Source organism: Microtus ochrogaster, chromosome 1 (assembly GCF_000317375.1).
Source record: "Microtus ochrogaster isolate Prairie Vole_2 chromosome 1, MicOch1.0, whole genome shotgun sequence".
In the NCBI taxonomy this organism is placed as follows: domain Eukaryota; kingdom Metazoa; phylum Chordata; class Mammalia; order Rodentia; family Cricetidae; genus Microtus; species Microtus ochrogaster.
Window position 1 is genome coordinate 85,322,305 of NC_022009.1, and position 18,950 is coordinate 85,341,254.

Here is an 18,950-nt window from a genome sequence, read left to right on the forward strand (position 1 = left end):
CATCATGTGGTTGCTGGGAATTGAACTCAGGACCTTTGGAAGAGCAGGCAATGCTCTTAACCGCTGAGCCATCTCTCCAGCCCTTGTTTTTATTTTTTTAAACTTAGAGTAACTTAACCCCACTTTGAAATCTCTGCCCAGAGGCTTGCTTACTTCATTTACATTCTGTCCATCCTGCTTTTTTGCTTGCTTTGTTACTGGCTCGAGTTTTCTCTCTGCCTGCCAGCCCTGCCTATTGGTTGTTCAGCTTTTTATTAGACCATTCAGGTGCCTTAGACAGGCAAGGTAAAATAGCTACATGTCTTTACATAGTTAAACATTCTGTTCTGCAACAGGTAACAACACATTAAGGCTATCTGTTCTGTGCTATGCACAAGGATATTATTATTATTATTATTATTATTACTATTATTATTAGGCATGGAACTTAGGGTTGGTGAAATAGGAAATAGCCCCTTAGGCATTTCATAAAGGTTGACGAGATGTCTCTGGCCCTGTATTGATCATGTGTATACTGTTGTGGGGAGATGGTTTGTAAACTGTTGACTTGGGAGTTCCAAGGGGCTTTCTGTTTGAGAAGCTGCATCCTTGTTCTCTTATTTGAGATATTTGTTGTAACAGATCCTAAAGCTTGTGAAAGGAAGAGGTAATGATAATGGCAGCACTAGTAAATGACCTTTGAAGAAAATGACTCAGGCTGAATTTTAGATGCAGTCCAGATGCCAGAGTCTTTGTTGATGTTGTTTCTGTGCTCTGAGGTTGGTTTTTAGTACCCAAAGACTCCGATACCTAAGTATGATACTGGTTCTGGAGCAATGGGAAGCAGTCTTGGAGATGAGTATTAAATGAGCTGCACAGTGGGTAGCCTGTGTTGTTGCCTAACCATATTTAAACCAATGGCACAGCATAACACAGCAAGTACCCTTGGCAGTTCAAAGTAGTCTGAATAATCTGTCCTATAGTGATTAAGAAACAAATATAGGGTACCAGTATCACTTCTTCTATAGGACTTCAAGCTACTGGGTCACTGACTCCCTTTTGCTAACCATTTATCCTACCCATGCATTTGTAAATGTGTTCGTCAAAGTTCTCTAGAGCAGTGTTTCTCAACCTTTCTAATTCTGCGAGCCTATTTTTTGTTTCTGTTTACAATATTTGTACACCTATGCAAAGTTATTCTGTCAGATTATATACATTCATGTTTCTACCTTTGTTTAGGACATTTTGTATATTGATACAACCTTTAGGATATATTTTCATATTGCATTATATATTATTCTTACCTTTGTTCAAGATACTTCTACACTATTTACATTTTGAGGTCATTGTTCTCATGTCCTCATTTGCTGCACATATGTTTACATATTATTTAATATTCTGACATGAAGTATTCGTCTTTAAGTTATACAGGTATTATAGAGGTATTAAATATTATAGGTCAATAGTTGTTCATGTTTGTTATATATACTGTCAGATTAGCTAGGTTTTTTAGATACATAGAGATTGTATTCTGTCTAGATAGGTAATCATCAACCACTTCAAGGGTCTGTAGAACATGACAGTTAAATAACTTAGGGTTCTGTTGATATGAGATATGATTGCTCCTGGCAGCACCGATCTATTTCCCAGAGAATGTTGAGCACCAAAATCACTCCACTCGGAGTTTGTTTTCTTCTTGGCACAATTGGCCTTTGGGCAAGGAACTGCCCATGCCTCAACCACTGACAAAGTACATATTATCTGGAATAGATAAACAGGATACAAGGGAAAAGACTGTCAAATCTTGCCATGACAAGGTAGGACAGTTTTGAAAAATTTGAAAATGGTTTGTTACACTAGGCCTTAGCTAAGGTTGGTTGTTTCACCATTGCAAATGAGACTTCTGGTGATTGCTCAGCCTGTCTAGGAACTAGCTCTTGTAGACCAGGCTGGTCTTGAACTCACAGAGATCGCCTGCCTCTGCCTCCTGAGTGCTAGGATTAAAGGCGTGCGCCACCACCGCCTTGCTATTTTTTATTTTTTTGAGACAGGGTTTCTCTTTGGTGGAACAACCCTAGCTGTACTGCAACTCACTCTGTGGATCAGGCTGGTCTTGAACTCACAGAGATCCACCTGCCTCTGTTTCCTGAGTGCTGGGATTAAAGGCGTGCGCCACCATCGCCCAGCCCAATAACCATTTCTTAAAAGGCTCATTGTTTATTTTTTAAAAGAAGTCTCCGTGTGTTGTTCGGCTAACTTTAAGCTACAAGATTTAATTTTGGGGCTATGGGAGTGACCCATCTTTCTTTTTATATTGAGATTTTCAGAATGCTTATACCTGTGTTTATGAACGAAGTCCTCTTTTGTTTTTAGTAACCTATGCATTCACATTAGTGTGTGCGGTTGGTGTGTTACCATCATTTTAGTGATTCTAGAAAAAGAGGTTCAACCAATTTTTCATCACATTCAGAGTCTAGAATGAGGACATGGTGTCCATGTGTTAAGCACATCTCTGAAAGTAGGTAATACACCAGTCTTTACATTTACACAGACCAGGTGGAGCGGACTGTAAGCCTGTTTTATCATAGAGAGCTTTGAAGTTCGTTCTGCCTTGTGAAAGAAAAACAGATTTTTCTGTTGATTTCCTAGTAATTAGTTGGAAATGACTGACTTGTCTAGTGATGTGGTTCAACAAGTACTCAGGCTTCTTATGTGAGCCTAATGACTTGAGTTCTGAACCATAGCCTAGGGTGGAAGGAGCGAAACCCCACCCCATCCATGTGTATGTGCGCACAAACAAGTTGAAAGTAAAGTTTAAAAAAAGACTAGAAGAATCTGAAAAGGAATGCTGGTTTATTATTGTAAGGGGCACTTGTGTTTAACTTGGTATCTTAGGAGCTTTACAGGTGAAACAGCCTGGTATTGACACAAAGATAGGAAAAGTTGAGCTACCCAGACATACACAGAAGAGGAGCAGGAAGTGGGCCAGGGATGTTATGTCTTCGTGTGGACTGCGTGTCACGATGGCCACCAGGGACAGTAAGCCCCTGAGCTGCATCATTTTGTCTAGCAAGAATGTCTGTCTCTCTAGTCTGTCTTTCTGGGACTTTGGGAACAGTAGTTCATGGCCAAAGAAGACACCCGACACCCCCCCCCCCAGCTGCCTGATTTCTGGCCATTCACTTTAACTATGGGGAACAGAGGGGCTGGAGAGATGGCTCAGTCTTTAAGAATACTTGCTGTTCTTGGCACCCAAATCGAGCAGCTTATAATGACTGACAGGGAGTTCAGCTCTCTGATCTTGGGGACCTGCACAGATTGCTCATGCCCTCAAGATGCCCTCGCACAATGGCTCAGACCGGTCCCTAGAACCCACACAGTAGAACGCCCAAACTGCTGCAAGTTGTCCTCTGACCTCATATTTAGTACCCTCCCCTAACTTTTAAAAAAAAACAAAAATGAGCAGCAGTGAAACTCAGTTGGTTAGAGAGCCTGGCTCTAAATATAAATTTACAGAGCTCCAGGGGAGCAGCAGGGCCTTGCCTGCAGTGTCCTGAGGCTGTGGTTGTTATTCCTTTGAGCTCTGCAGTGGCTTAACAATCTTCTACTCTGACCTGAAGTAACAATTAATAGAACCACAAGAGCAAAATAGGGGAAATGCCTTTGAAGAATAATGGTTATATGTATGTTTGTAGCATGAACCTTGTACAATATGGTGCTTTGAAGATGTGGAGGCCTGTTATGATAGTTTAAGTTCAGGTGATATAGTATCTCATCATTGCTTACCTTTACAACAAAAACACACTTGTGGCTTTCTAAGTTTCAGATACTGTTTGCATTTGTAGCATTTATCTTAATCTTCTGATGTTTCTTGTGAGTTAAAAAGTTATCACCATTGATTCCTTTCTTTCCCTCCCTCCCTCCCTCCCTCCCTCCCTCCAGCTGAGGAGATGACACTGTATAAACTGCTAACCCTTCCTTCATGGGAGGATTCAGGAGAGTATGTTCTTTCAGGTTCTGAAGTAGCATCTGTCAGGTTACACCTTGAGTGGAGGAGACAAGGGATGGCAACATGTTTAGATGGAGACACAAGAAGAAGCACCTGAAGTAGTAGCAATGTGACTGGGGCTTGCTTAGCTGTCGGAGGCAGGGGAAGGAAAGCTCTCTTTACAGCTAGGGTGAGTCTGGGGTGAGAGGTAAGTGTGAGATGCTGTGGGAAATAACTGAGGAGGAAAGATAGCCAGCCCATTTGCTACAAGTAATGACACTTTGAAGCAAGTTGAGAAGCAGTCTTCAGTTTTTGATCCTTAGCGTGGTTGTGTTGGTTGGGAATTGACTACTCTAGGGACAAATATGAGTTAATGTGACCCCCCCCCCCAGAACAAAGATGGACATTACCCCAAATACCATGTTCCAATGTGGTAACAGAAGTCTGTATAGTAACAGCAAGGACAGTTATAAATCAAGGCACCTTTCAAATATATTGGTAGACATTAAATTGGATGGTATATTAGGCAGTAAGTAGCCATGTAGTTGAATATGAATAGTGCTTTTCAAATCTTACTGGTAAACTTGAAAGGATTATGTGTTTTAAAATTCTAATTTCTTTAGAAATTCAGATTGTACAAATTAAACCAAACTTTGATATGAAGTCCCTGATTTCTATGTTGTCAGTTCTTTTGTTTTTGTTTTTAAACAAAATTAAGGCAGTGATATTTAAATTAAGGCAGCGGTATTTCAGAATGAAGTGCTGTATAAAATAGAAGCTCAGAACCATTCAGAAGGCTGGGCAGGTTGAATGGCGAAAGGCTGAATGTGTTGCTTGTAGGTGAGTCAGTCCCATGGCTTTTTCTTCTTCAACTCTACTTGGGGACAATAAGAACACACCTCTTCTTCCCTCAGTAAAGTGATACTTTAAATCTTTTGGAGTCATTTTTAGGGAACCAAGCCTGTGAAAAGAATCCTAAGACAGATCTAGGGGAGGGTGGGTTGGAGTGGAAGATCAAACCTCCCGCTGCCGACCAACTGTGTAATCTTGGTCTGGGAACTTCGCTCAGCTTCAGTGACCTTGGTTCTTTACCTGATGTAGAGATATTGTAATAATTGCCTGGAATTTAAATGAAAAAAAAAAAAACCCGTAGTTTAGAGTACTCCTTTTGTCACCCTTGGAAGAACAACAGTCTTTTTGCATTAGTCCTTAAATGCATAAAACAAATAGTATTGAGCTAAGAAACTATGCTAAATTTTCTTCCATCTTCTCATTGAAATAATTTTTCTGTGCTATTTATGGAGTTTTGTTTTTGTTGACTTTTTAGGTGTCTGTGTGTGTTGAGGGGGCAACTCGCAGGAGCCAGTTCTCCTTCCATTTGCAGAGGGTCTAGGGACCAAATTGGCAGCAGGTTCCTTCACTAGATGAGTCATTTTCATCCTCCACCTAACATTTCTTGTTAATTAAAAAACATTCTGGGCAGTGTGGCAGAAGGCAGGAGATGTGGCTTCTGTGAGCCCCTCTTGTGCATGCTTTCCATTTGGGAAGCTTTCAGTGGCTCTGTTGATGTCTGTAGGTGACTCAGTACATGGAACGTAGCTGCAGCATCAGATGCTGGCGTTCTAGAGCCAGAGGGGAAAAAGAACCAGGATGCCTGTCTTAGTTAGAGTTTCTGTTGCTGGGAAGAGATTTCACTACTGCGGCAACCCTTATAAAAGAAAACATTTAATTGAGGGGGCTTGCTTACAGTTTTAATTTTGCTAGTGAAATATTTTTAAAATAGCAATGACAGGTATAAGTGTCTGTCTATAAATGCTGCAAAATCTGTAGCTGTTTAAAAAGTTTACTGTCTAAACTGTATTAGGGCTTATGGAATTGCACGTTTGTTTTTTAGAATGAACATTTTCTGGTATCAGAATGTCTTGGGAAAATAATTGGAAATCTTTAAGAACTATGTAAATGACTCAGGTAGTAAATGGGATTCCTGACGAACTAAGTTGAGTCCTGGGAGCTCACACTGCAAGAGAGAGAACCTACACCTAAAAGTTATTTTTTTTAATTACCTCTACAAATGTACAAGGGCATGTGCCCTTGAACATACACATATACACAATAGTAATAAAATTTAAAATTGAATGTATGTTGAACAATTTGCAGAAACTGCTCTGATTTGTGTTTCTTATTAGCATTTGATAACGTCTATGATATTCTCCATAATACAGTGCTAGCAAGGTAGGTCTTTATGTTATAACGCCTCTCTTAGGAATTGCAGCTTTATAATGTGTAGGAAATGGAAGATTTCAACAGATATTTCAGAGAAAGAAATTAGAGTGCTTGAAACAGAAATAATCCATTTTGTGAACATTAACATTCCTGGTGTGATTTTTCAGTGTGCAGCTGGAGTTAACACCAGCCCAAGGTTCTCAGCACTGTAATACTTAAAGACTATCTCTCTGCTCCACCTCCAACAGTGTAATAATTAGAATAACAAGAAACTGCTCCAGCCAGTAGTTCACCACTCCTGCAGTTTGAAGCTCAAGTGATGTGCAGGTCTTATTCTGGAGCAGTGGTTTTTAACATTCCTCAAGCTGCAGTGCTTTGATGCAGTTCCTCATGTCCTGGTGACACCAAACATAAAATTGTTTTGTTGCTAAGTCATAACTATTTTAGCTCTTGTGATATTCAGCTCCCAAAGGAGTCGCAACTTACAGGCTGAGAACTGCTTCCCTAGAGACATTACCTAGGGAGAACCCAGGGTGGTATAGCTTTAAGTCTGGAGAGGTGTTTCCATAGTAACTATCAGTCACAGAGCATCCGTGGATGTGCTCGTCGTTTCTCCTCTAAGTTGCTCACCTGTGTTGTGCTATTGTAGTCTATCTATCTTTTTAGAGTCTGATAAATGCTATGCGTGACTCAGCTACCCAACAATTGCAAAGAGTGTGATCTAGTAGGACCTAGGGAAGTTGTCAGCTCTTCTGCTCCCCAAGCCAGTGTACCAGTAGGATTTTAGGCATCAGAGGTATCTTTGTTCCTGTCAACCTTTAGGTACCCGTGCAGTTTCTGTAGCTTTCCCTTCTGGCTCTTCATCCCATAAACTACTGTCTGTTTGTAAGGCACAGTCCATACTAACTTTGTGTCACCAAGAAAACTGTATCAGATCTGCAGAATTTCTTAGGCATTGTGAGCTGTATCTCTAATTTGAGAGGAGAGGAACAATTTGTTGTACTGAACAGTAATGATGTGCTCACACATTTTAAAAAGTAATGGACATTTTTTCATGAATTTTCATGACCTTTTTTTAGTAACAGCTAGCTAAAAGTTTGTTGAAATTCTCCATTATTGACAGTTAGTGAACTTTTTCTGTTTTTTTTTTTTTTTTAAAGATGTGATCTGAGTAGTTCAGGCTGGTCTCAAACTCCATTATGTAGCTGAGGATGGCCTTAAACTAAATGTTGGGGTAATGGGTATGTGCTAGCATTCCTGGCTGAAACCTAAAACTTACAAAACCTAAACATGAAAAGAGTTTGGCCTTGTTAATTTTGTTTGTTTCTGACAGGGTCTCATGTAACTCAGACCAGCCTTGGACTCCTCCTGCTTCTCTACCTCCCAAAGGCTGGGAGGTGGTTTATAGCAAATTTGACTCCGAGTAGACTACACTTTAATTTAGGAATGTAGTTTAAGCAAACTTAAGTGGTTTATTTTTATGTTTCACATACGGTTCAACTGTATTATGCACCCATGAGACTAACTCAGCTGAAAGTAGTAACTGGGGAGTTAGGTGTCTTAATGTGGATATATGGTCTTGAAATTGTCTAGTTTTAGAAAATTTAAGGTCACGATATACAACTCTTTGACTTCAGTTTTCCCAAGTAACTTGAAAAACAATGAGAAGGAGAGAGCAAGCATGTGCTCATGGAGGTCCTCCTTACTGCAGCTAAGCCCAGGTCGCTTCATCAAGACTCCCTGCAGGGGGAGCTACCCCACCTCATCCTCTGGTGTCTGTCAAGCACAGGTGCATGACTATCGATTTAGGCACAGAGTACAGTGTTTCAAAGACTTTCTTCTGCACACTGTAGGGTTGTCATTCTGAGGAAGGAAAAGGATCATTTTTTTTTCTTTTTGTAAAATCAAGAAATGAAGAGAGGCCAATTGAAACTGCGTAGCTGCATTTAAAAGTCACCCAGTTTGGAGTTAGTCCATTTATCATTCTGCAAATCATGCACTAGGGACTTCACTGGGAATTCTGTGACACCTTCCCCTGTGAATTCATTTAATAAAATCTTCCCCTTTTCTTTTATGGTTTGGAATTGAACCCCAGCTGTGTGTGCTAGCTACACCCATTTAATAGAAATCTTAATTAACATAGTCAGCTCGGATGAGATTTTATTTTTCCTCAATTGTAAATGTTACTTCCAAATTATCCACACAAAATGGAAATTCATTATTCTTTGTTTCTTTAAGTACACAGATACATTTTCTTGCAGTTGTCACAGGAGACTGGACTTTAGGTTGTGTTACTCACTTTAAAATAAATGTTTGTTGTGTTTGCACTTTTCCTGGGGAAGAAGCAATATTTTCCACTGCTTTTCAAAGGGGTCAGTGACGTCCAGTGAATTTTTGTCAGAAACCAGTCATTTTGCAGATTTTTTTCACATGTAAAAAGCATAATTATGTGTCAAAGGGCCTTTCTAAGATTGATGCTCTCTCTGTTCAGTTTAGGCAAAATGTTGACAATTGTTTAAAAAGCAAAATATTTTGTTTGGAGACTGAATGAACTTAAATTTAGCAGTCCGCAAAAGTTAGCTTTGTGATAATATTCATGAGGTACACTTTAGTTTTTTTGTTAGTGGCAGGTCAATCTATCCCTGCCACCTCCTGGAAGTGGTGTGAAAAGGCTCTCTTCAACAGAATAGCAGCCAGCTACTTCCTCTCCTCTTCCTGTGGTCAGTCTGTTTCAGTTCTCTTATTCAGGGGCACCCATTAGGTACTATCTGAACATTTGGTTCCAAGAACTACAAATTTTCCAGGTGCTAGTCTTTGTTTTTTAGAGGAACAGCAAGCTGAGCAAATAGGCCCTGGTCTGCAGGAACTGCTGGGACACTATGTGGTGCCTGCTAGATGGACAGCTGTGGAAAGACATGCTCAGAGAGCTCCCCCTCCCCCAGCCTGATGTGGGCTGAACCTTTGCAGAGGACATTCCAGTACTAGAATGTCAGTGTCCGGTTGGTTATAGACTGCAAGGACTGATGGCTAAGCAGGAGGAAAAGCTGACATCAGAATCACAGTTGTAAAACAGGCCATAGTGCAGAGACCTGGAGGGGTGCACATTAGAAGCCATCCTGGGTGAAGAGTAAAACCATTCTTCAGAAAACAAAAAAGAAATGAAAAGGCAGGTGTACAGGACACAGCTTCTTTACAACTTGATTTGTCTTGGTTTAATTTCATTGTCCTTTGATTTAAGTATACCAACAGTGTTCTTAATTTTCCTGCAAGTTTGTATGTATCTGTGTCTTAAAAAGTTAAATTCTCCTTTCCTGTGATATGCTTTTCAAATGTGCTGCATAGCAACTAGATAGCCACAGGTAAATGTATTGACTTCTCAGGAAACAGTTGAACTGGAAAGTAGTGTGGGCCTCCGCGTGTTTCTAAAATTCCTGCGTTTATTTCAGATTGTCTACTCATAGCTGTGTCCCTCACCTACTGCTTACTTACAATAACTCGTCCTTGATGCCGTAGAACCAGATATTTACTTAACCATTTAAGTGATGTACCTGAAAGAGCTATAGTTTGAGGGCAAGTAAAATACAAAAGTAAAGGGTATTGAGGAGAGATAATTAGTAGAACTTTTATTAAATACGTTTATGGGGGATAGTGAGGAAAATTTACCCTGACTTGAAGAAAGGAAAAGAGCCCTGCAATGGAAACTAACTGGGATGAGCTGATTCAGTATTTCCCCAGATTCATATGTGTGGCTAGGTACATGAATTAGGAGATGTCTGTAGGTGGAAATTGTTGTAGTTTATTGATGCTCATTTTAGGTGACAAGACATTTGTTTCTGATACTTGATGAAGGGTTCTGGTCTGCTGGAAGAGCCTTTTATAATATAGACGACTGTACTGACTGGGGTGTGTGTGGGGGGGGGAGAATATATGACTCTCCTATTCATCATTCCATTTTCCAGAATCCCCATGGATTTCAGGATTACTGTGACTTCATTTGTTTGGATTATAGTATCTACTTTTTAGCTCACTTTTACAAGAACATTTTTACAAAGAAATTGCATATTAAAACAAGAACAGGGCAGGGTGGTAGAAAACTGATAGAAACTAAGATGAACACCCACTTGCTAGATCTAATCAGTTTAGTTGTCTGAAATTAAAGATCTTCAAGGAAGGCCTAATACAGACTCATTCCTTTTGGTACTACTCTTAGTCTTAGAGAAAGCTTTACCTTAAGTTGTTTTGTTTTTTAAGTTGAAACAGGGTCACATCACATAACTCTGGCTGTCCTGGAACTCATTCTGAAGACCAGGCTGGCCACAAACTCACAGAGATTCCCTCTACTTCTGCTTCCTGAGTGCTGGGATTCTAGGCATGTACTCACCAATGCCTGACTTAAATATTTCTTAATGATGACAAAAAAGCCATTGATTAAAAAGACATATAAAAAGGTAACAATGTTAAAGCAACAGAAAATTTGTTTGCAGCTTACCTTATCTCTTTTACTTCTGTGTATTTTGAAATATACATAATTTAGTAAAATGTTATATATTAATTGTATATAAATAAATAGAAAGCATGTATGGCAAAGCAAAGCTGTTTTTCCCCCTGATAGTAACATTGTGCTACAGGCACTGAGAGAAACTATTAATAAATGGGACCTCCTGAAACTGAAAAGTTTCTGTAAAGCAAAGGACATGGTCAACAAGACAAAACGGCAGCCTACAGAATCGGAAAAGATCTTCACCAATTCCACAACAGACAGAGGTCTGTTCTCCAAAATGTGCAAACTGTAGTGGTGAGGCAAGCAGGCCTGCTTTTTGTCCCGCTCAGCTCCCACACAGCTAGCTTAGCCCAGGAAATAATAACACAGAAACTGTATTCTTTTAAACACTGCCTGGCCCATTAGTTCTAGCCTCTTTTGGCTAACTCTCACATCTTGATTAACCCATATCTAGTAATCTGTGTATCACCACGAGGTTGTGGCTTACCAGGAAGATTCTAACCTATGTCCATCTCAGGCCGGAGCTTCATGGACTCTGCCTGACTCTGCTTTCTTTCTCCCAGCATTCTGTTCTGTCTACTCCACCCATCTAAGGGCTGACCTATCAAAAGGCCAAGGCAGCTTCTTTATTTAACCAGTGAAAGTAACACATAGACAGAAGACCCTCCTATAGCAAAGAACTCAAGAGATTGGTCATCAAATGAGCAAATAATCCAATAAAAAAAAATCAAGTACAGACCTAAACAGAAAACTCAACAGAGGACTCTAAAGTGGCTGAAAGACACTTAAGGAAATGTTCAACATCCTTAGTCACTGGAGAAATGAAAATCAAAACAACTCTGAGATTCCATTACACCTGTAAGAATGGCCAAGATCAAAAACACTGTGACAACTTATACTGGAGAGGTGGGGAAAAGGGAACATTTCTGCATTGCTAGTTGGAGTACAAGCTGGTGCGGCCTTTTTTGATGTCAGTGTGGCAATTTCTCAGAAAATTAGGAAACAAACTTCCTCAAGACCCAGTAATACTACTTTTGGGTATATATTCAAAAGATGCTCAACTGTGCCACAAGGACTTGTGCTCAGTTATGTTCATAGCAGCATTGTTTGTCATAGCCAGAACCTGGAAACAACCTAAATGCCCCTAGACTAAAGAATGGATAAGGAAATATGGTACATTTACACAATGGAGTACGACACAGCAGAAAAAAATAACAGCTTCAATTTTGCAGGCAAATGAATGGAGCTAGAAAACATCATTTTGAGTGAGGTAACCCAGACACAGAAAGACAATTATCACATGTACTTACTCATAGGTGGTCTTTAAACATAAAGCAAAGAAAACCAGCCTACAAACTACAATCCCAGAGAACCTAGACAACAATAAGGACTCTAAGAGAGACATACATGGATCTAATCTACATGGGAAGTATAAAAAGACAAGATCTCCTGAATAAATTGGGAACATGGGGATTTGAGGGGAGGGTTGAAGGGGAGGGGAGAGACAGGGAGGGGAGCAGAGAAAAATGTAGAGCTCAATAAAAATCAATAGTTAAAAAAAAAGCTCAACCTCAAAGACAGACATTGCCTCAGAGTAAAGGGTTGGGGAAAAATGTGCTAATAGCTCAGAATTAATAAAAGCTGGGCAAGTGACTTAGCTCAGCAGCTAAGAGCCTTTCCCTTCCCATCACCCACACTGCCTGGAACTTCAGCTCCAGGGAATCCAGTGCCCTCTTCTGGTTCCTGCAGGCACTTACACATACATAGCAGGCACACATAGATGGTCACATACATAAAAAAAATTTTTTTTAAAAGATCCTTTAAAAATTTTTATACTTACTATAAAGAAAATTATGTTCATTTTGAGAAACCCTAAGAGTTTGATGGTATCTAGGTTTTGTTGGATTCAGGAGTTCTGTTTATAGAGTGTTTCACAATGTGTCCTAGCTCCTCATACCCGAAACCGGTGTCTCACACTAAAACACTGGACTGAACTGGAGTCCAGTCATAGAGAGGGAGGAGTGATATTATCAACACACAGAAACAACTGATGAGTAGATGGGAGCTCACTGACTCTGGCCTGATAGCTGGGGAACCTGTGTAAGACCAAAAGCGGCCCTCTGAATGTGGGTGACAGTTGTGCAGCTTGGGTAGTTGGGTAGCAGTGGAACTAGTATTTATCCCTAGTGCATGAACTGACTATCTGGAGCCCATTCCGTATGGAGAGATACCTTGCTCAGTCTAGATATAGTGGGTAGGGCTTTGGTCCTGCCTCAAGTTATGTTGACAGACTTTGTTTAACCCTATGGGAGGCCTTGCTGTCTCTGAGGAATAGATGGAGAGAGGAGTGGAGAGGAGGTGGGGGAGTATGAGGGGGGGTAGTAGGGGGAACTGGCATTGGTATGTAAAATGAAATTGTTTTTAAAAATAATAATTAAAAAACGAGAGAAAAGTCCTAGGCTTTTTTTCATAGCATTGCTTAAAGAACTGGAGGCCAGTGGAGTGATGTATGTTGACGTGACCTTCTATAAATATGCGATGTCTAATGTTAACTTGAATTTCTGGGTCTCTACTAAGTGTGGTCATGTGCCAGGATACCTAGGTGCTCAGTGAAAAGCAAAACCAGAGGAACAATTCTAAAGGGACTTGAATTTTATGGTTATTCAGGATATTGGTGATCTTAATTATTGACATGCTTAAATTAGAATTTCTGCTATAGGAATGTAAGCATACCACTGTAGCTACCCCTCCTCTTGGTGGCATCAGCCTGCTAATCCACTTTGCACTGATCCATGTCCTTTCTGAGTGTCACCTCTTAGATGTGGCATATGAAACATACTTGCATGTTGCAGAAGTTCTGTCGGTATGATGTGCTATGCTTCACTCATTGAGAAAAGTAGAGAGGTAGAGCCCTTTTGTGTGAAGTCTGAGATTAATGCCTGCCACATTGTGATAATCAGTTAAATATGTTTCCCATGAATGAAAATATATAGAATGCAAATTCACATGATTTTCGTGGCTCATGGTCATGATTGATGAACACACCGTAGCACCCTAATTCAGTTGTACACTCTGGGATTGAGCTGAATAGGGGTTATGCACGACCTTCCGTGGATGCTAACTGCACTAGCCTCCCAGGAACTTAGGCAGCTAGGATTTGTGACACAGCTACCCTGGGGAGAGTCTCACTGCTGGGATGTAAAAGCCTATAAGTGAGTATTTTGAACATGCAAAATTTGCTGTGGGGAATCTTAAATTGAATTTGTTTTCCTTTTTCTTAGCCTCAGCAACTTGTGTTTGGTGGTCAGATATCCAGTTGTACATTCCCACATCAATGCACTGCCAATGGTAAGATGCTTCCCCCTTTCCTTCTCTCCCAGGTCAGAGATTTGTAGCTGTTTTGAAGAGACTTTTGAGAAATAAAAATTTCTCAAGAATCTCAGAAGAGTTTAGCATTTTGCAAAAGGTACCCCTACTTTGAAGATTATAATTTTTCTATAATTTTGATGGTTATCAAGTGTGTTACCTTTTTATTGCTGTCTTGAGATACCATGACCAAGACAAATTATCAAAAAGAAGACATTTATGGGGTCTTATAGTTTCACAGGTTTAGAGTCCATGACTATCAAGGCAGGGAGCACAGCAACAGGCAGGCAAGCATGGAACAGTGGCCAAGAGCTTACATGTTGAATCAATAACCGCAAGGCAGAGAGAGCTAACTGGTTATGATGTGGGCTTTTGAAACCTCATAGTCGACTCCCAGTGATAGAACAGGGCCACACCTTCTAGTCCTTCCCAACTGTTTCAGCAACTAAATGTATGAGCTCTTGAGGAACATTCTCATCATTTATCATGATGTACCACCACATCAGTATGAAAAGGTAACATGAATATGATCTTTTATGAAATTACCTACATTTTGTGACTAGCTTTTGGGTGGGGGCTAAACATTTGATATTGCTGGTAACAGTTCTTTTATTTGTGTCCATCATTTTGGTGAGTTTTAAGGCATTTTGCCTATCCTGATATTACTAAGTATGCAGTTAAATATACAAAATTTTACATGTTTATTTAGTTGATAACTTTAGGGAGAAACATTTTTACCTCTTTAGAAAAGTTTAGAAGTCTTTCATTTTGGATTATAAATATCGACTGTCATGTAATAATGACTACACAACTGCACTGCTGAATGGACCTGTACCAGGGCTCTCTGACTCTTATCAGAGTTTGGTGACTTGTGAAAATTTGATGGTAGATAAAAATTTGATATTCGATACCTTAGACTTAATTAATGCTCGGCCTGTCTCTACTTCTGCCTCCTGAGTTCTGGGATTGAAGACGTGTGGTACCATATTAAGCATGGGTTTAATCATGGTTAATCTTGGTGAATGGGTGTAGGGTTATTTGTTGGAACAGGGACAGCTTACCAGTAGCTCCATTTCTGAAGAGAAAGGAGCCCCCCGACCCCCACCAGCCGTCATTTACCGTCAGTTACTAGCACCTTCTAAACATTTTCCTCTACACAATGACCAGAGAACCAGTTTTCTGTGTGGTATCCTGAAGAATGGCAAGTGCCCTTACCTTCCAGGTTACTTCATCATCCTTCTAGATTTGGAAGAATCTGACCCTTTCCTTCCTGCCCTCCCTCTGTCCTCTCTGCTCTCTGGAGTGCTAGCTTTTGCTTTGAGGAGACCTGTTTGTTTTATTTGAAGTTCTCATTCAAGACTAGTTTTCTGGTTTTTGGCATCTTAACTTAAAAAGGCCCTCCTCCCCTGCGCCAACATGCAGACCGTATCACTGCTTTTATGCTTGAAACAGCTCATAGGCTATGTTAAATTGGATCATTTCAAACGCTTGCTAATTTTGCTGAAAACCTCCAAAATGATTTTTTTTATGTCATTGCAAACTATAAACTTGCGGTTAGTTGTTTGTGTACCTTAGTGCTAGAGAGCCAGGGTTACAGAGGACATGCAGTCTCTCAGAGCTCTGAAGCCATGTAGGTGCATCAGTGTGTCATGTGTTTAGAGATGGTTCAGAATGTGGTTTCCTCAAACACTGTAGTTATTATGTTGACCATGTCATGGAGCACAGTAGTTTCTCCTACTCACATTATGCCTTGCTGGTTTTTTTTTTAACCTACATCAACCATGATAAATAGTTATTTTTATAGTAAATACAAAATTCGAGAAATAAACTGTCTTAGTTAGGTTTTTCTCCCTACCCCCAAAGTCTTATAAGCACTATCATAATGCAAAAAATGTATTCAGTCCAAGAACAAGAATGTTCATAGTCTAAAACAGTTTCAAACTTGTTTCAAAGAACAAAGTCTCTTCTCAGACACATGGTTATCTGTTAACTGTAATCCTCCTGTAAAAAATCAAAGTCAAAAAGCAGATCACATGCTTCCAACATTTAATAGCACATTTGAAAGCATAGGGAAGGAACATATTGAGGGAATACTGAACCAAAGCAAAATCGGAAAGTGCTGGGCAAATTTCAAACTCCACACCTCCATGTTTCATGTCAAAATGTTCTTCAGATCTCTGGCTCTGTTCGGCTTTGTTGACTGTAACACACTTCTTTCTCTGGACTGGTTCCACTTCCTGTTAGCAGCTCCCCTCAGCAGGTATCCCACAACTCTGGCATATCTAACCTCTTGGGTTCTCCAAGACAATCCAGGCCTCAACTTCATAGCTGCATGCAGTGACCTCCAGTCAGGAACTCCCCTAACACATGCCTGGCCTCAGCAGCTTTATTCCTGACTCCAAAACCATGTGGTCAAAGCTGCCAAGTTCTGCTGCTTACTGGGACTGGAACGTGGACACCTTCAATACCTTTTAGTCTTGGCTGTCCTGAACCTTGCTCTGCAGCTCAGGCTAGCACCAGACCCAGATCCCCAGCCTCTGCGTCGCAGTGCTGGAATTAAAGGCATGCACCACCATACACCAGCTCTAAGCTTTTCTTTAATTCATTTTCACAAGTTGGAAATTTAGCTGGGTGGGATCTTGCCATGAAGTTACCACTCTCTTTATTCCACTTCTTAATCTATTTATCTTGTTGAAGGCAGGATTTAACTCTGTTCTACTTCCTGATGCTCATTTTCTCCTTAAAGTTTACATTTTGTAATTTTCCCTGCTCAACTTGCTCCTTTTCATTATAAATCTTCATTAGAGTTACCCTAAAAACCACACGACATAGTCTTTACTTCTACCAACAGAATTAATCAGAACTCTTCTCTGTAGCCTCAGGCAGACTCTTTGGACAAGGACAAAAGCAGCCACTTTCTTCACCAAAGCATCACAAGAATGATCTCTAGGCCACATACTAAAACTCTTCTCCTCTGAAACCTCTTTAGAGAGTCCCCTACAATTCATCAAATCACAATTGCTTTCCTAATCCAAAGAACCAAAGTCCATATTACTCCAAAGGAGAACAATGTCAGGCCTATCACAGCAATGCCCCTGTCCAACTTTTGTCTTAGTTAGCGTTTTATTGCTATGAAGAGATACCATGACCACAGCAGCTCTTTTAAGGAAAATATTTAGTTGAGAGATCTTACAGTTTCAGAGGTTCAGTACATGGTGGGGAGCATGGTGGCATGCAGGCAGATGTGGTGCTGGAGGAATAGCTGAAAGTCCTATATCTTGCAGGCAATAGGAAGGCAATTAAAGGAAGCTTGAGCAAAGGAGACCTCAAAGCCCACCCCCACAGTGACACACTTCCTCCAACAAGGCCATACCTCCTAATAGTGCCAATCTCTTTGGGGGCTATTTTCTTTCAAACCACAACATAAACTTTCACTGAATTTTCAGCACTGCTCTGAATAATAGTTAAGCTTGATTGTCCTGTTCTATGGAGCCTCCCTTCATCCCTCTCTCCGTGTAGGGGAACAGCCCCGACAAGCACCATTTCTGGTACCAGAGTGGAGAGGTGTGGGAATGAAAACACAACTCACATGACTATATCGGGAGGGAGTTTTCAGGGATCCTTCATGAAATCCTGAATTCATATTCTGAAAAACCACCCATGTTTATTCTCCAAACAGCTTTTATATCAAAATGTAAACTGAGGGGGAAGTTCATTAGCATTCTGTTTCCTAGGTGAAGGAGGGGATGACTTAGGTCACATCTTCCTATCTATGCCCATTTTGTCATGTAGACTGAAAAACACTTCTTCCCCAGCTGACCTCCTAAATTACAGTAGAAGGAGCAGAATGACATTAGCATATCCTGACCACTTGCTTTGGATGGCATCAGTTTGTCTCACTATCAAAAGGCTAGGCCACCACTGCACCAGGTTGCCCAGGATTTTGACTGCCATACAATGTAGGAATATAGCCTGTATAATCTGACATCTACACCTCTGTCCAGTGATCCACAGTCTTTCCTGACCATTTGTCATTTCGCCATCAGGATGCATGTGTACAAGTAATTTTTTTTTTTTAATACCCAAAAAGGAGGGCTAAGGCCTTCCACTGGCTGGAGGAACTCACTTAAACTTTGTGGCTACATAGCACAAGCTGTAGGAAAGGTTTGGTGTATAAAAGATGGGTGCAAACCATGTAAGGAAGAGACTGTTAATTCCTATCTTCTACCACATATGCACTGCTGATTGCTAGAAGCCTTGTGGGGATTGGTAGATAGATCCCTTTGCTGCCTTCCTTGTGCATACATTGAGTTTAAGTTGCCTAGCTTCTTAAAATGGACCAGGACCAACAGTGTTTTCCTGTGCATGTTGTTTTATTTTCTTTGTGGAATTCTGATCAAATTATTAGGACTCATTAGCTATCAGGTTATATGCTTATTTTCACTTTTAAAAAAGAGTTTCAAACGTGAATTAGAGAGAAAGCTCATAGTTCCCTCTCATAGCCATGGCCTTTGGCACAGATTTTCCCTCTGACCAATTGTTTCCTGCTGTGCCCTGCCCCCTAATTATTGTCTTTTGGTGTGAGAAGGAATATAAGTATACTTTCTATTTATACTTGAAACCACAAAACAGTTGCTATCTTCACTATTGTTAATGCAAGTATCAGCAATGACTGATTGTTCCTAGCAGTTCATCAAACCTATAGCTCTTTTATTTCTCTTTTCTCTGGATTTGAATACTTTAGGGTCCTTTTGGAAGCAGCATCCTGACAATACTTGTCTCTTTCTGATTGTCCTTTTCTGGTCTCCATATTGTAGCTGATGACACTATTTCCTTGTCTGTCTGCCTCCCTCCTTTTTTGTGTGTGTGTGTGTGTGTGTGTGTGTGTGTGTG

At 40.4% G+C, this 18,950-nt stretch overlaps 1 protein-coding gene across 6 annotated transcripts in view; it reads left to right on the forward strand.

The window, feature by feature from the left end:
• The window catches only part of Tbl1xr1 (transducin beta like 1 X-linked receptor 1), a 138,390-nt gene that overhangs the window by 60,047 nt on the left and 59,393 nt on the right, over positions 1–18,950 (forward strand). For 4 of the 6 annotated variants that reach the window (XM_005343893.3, XM_026782725.1, XM_005343894.3 and 1 more), the window contains exon 2: positions 13,973–14,039. The exons of the other annotated variants lie outside the window; for them this stretch is intronic. The gene's annotated coding sequence lies outside the window, so the exon portion shown is untranslated. The remainder of the gene's footprint in view (positions 1–13,972; positions 14,040–18,950) is intronic. 6 annotated transcript variants of the gene reach the window in all.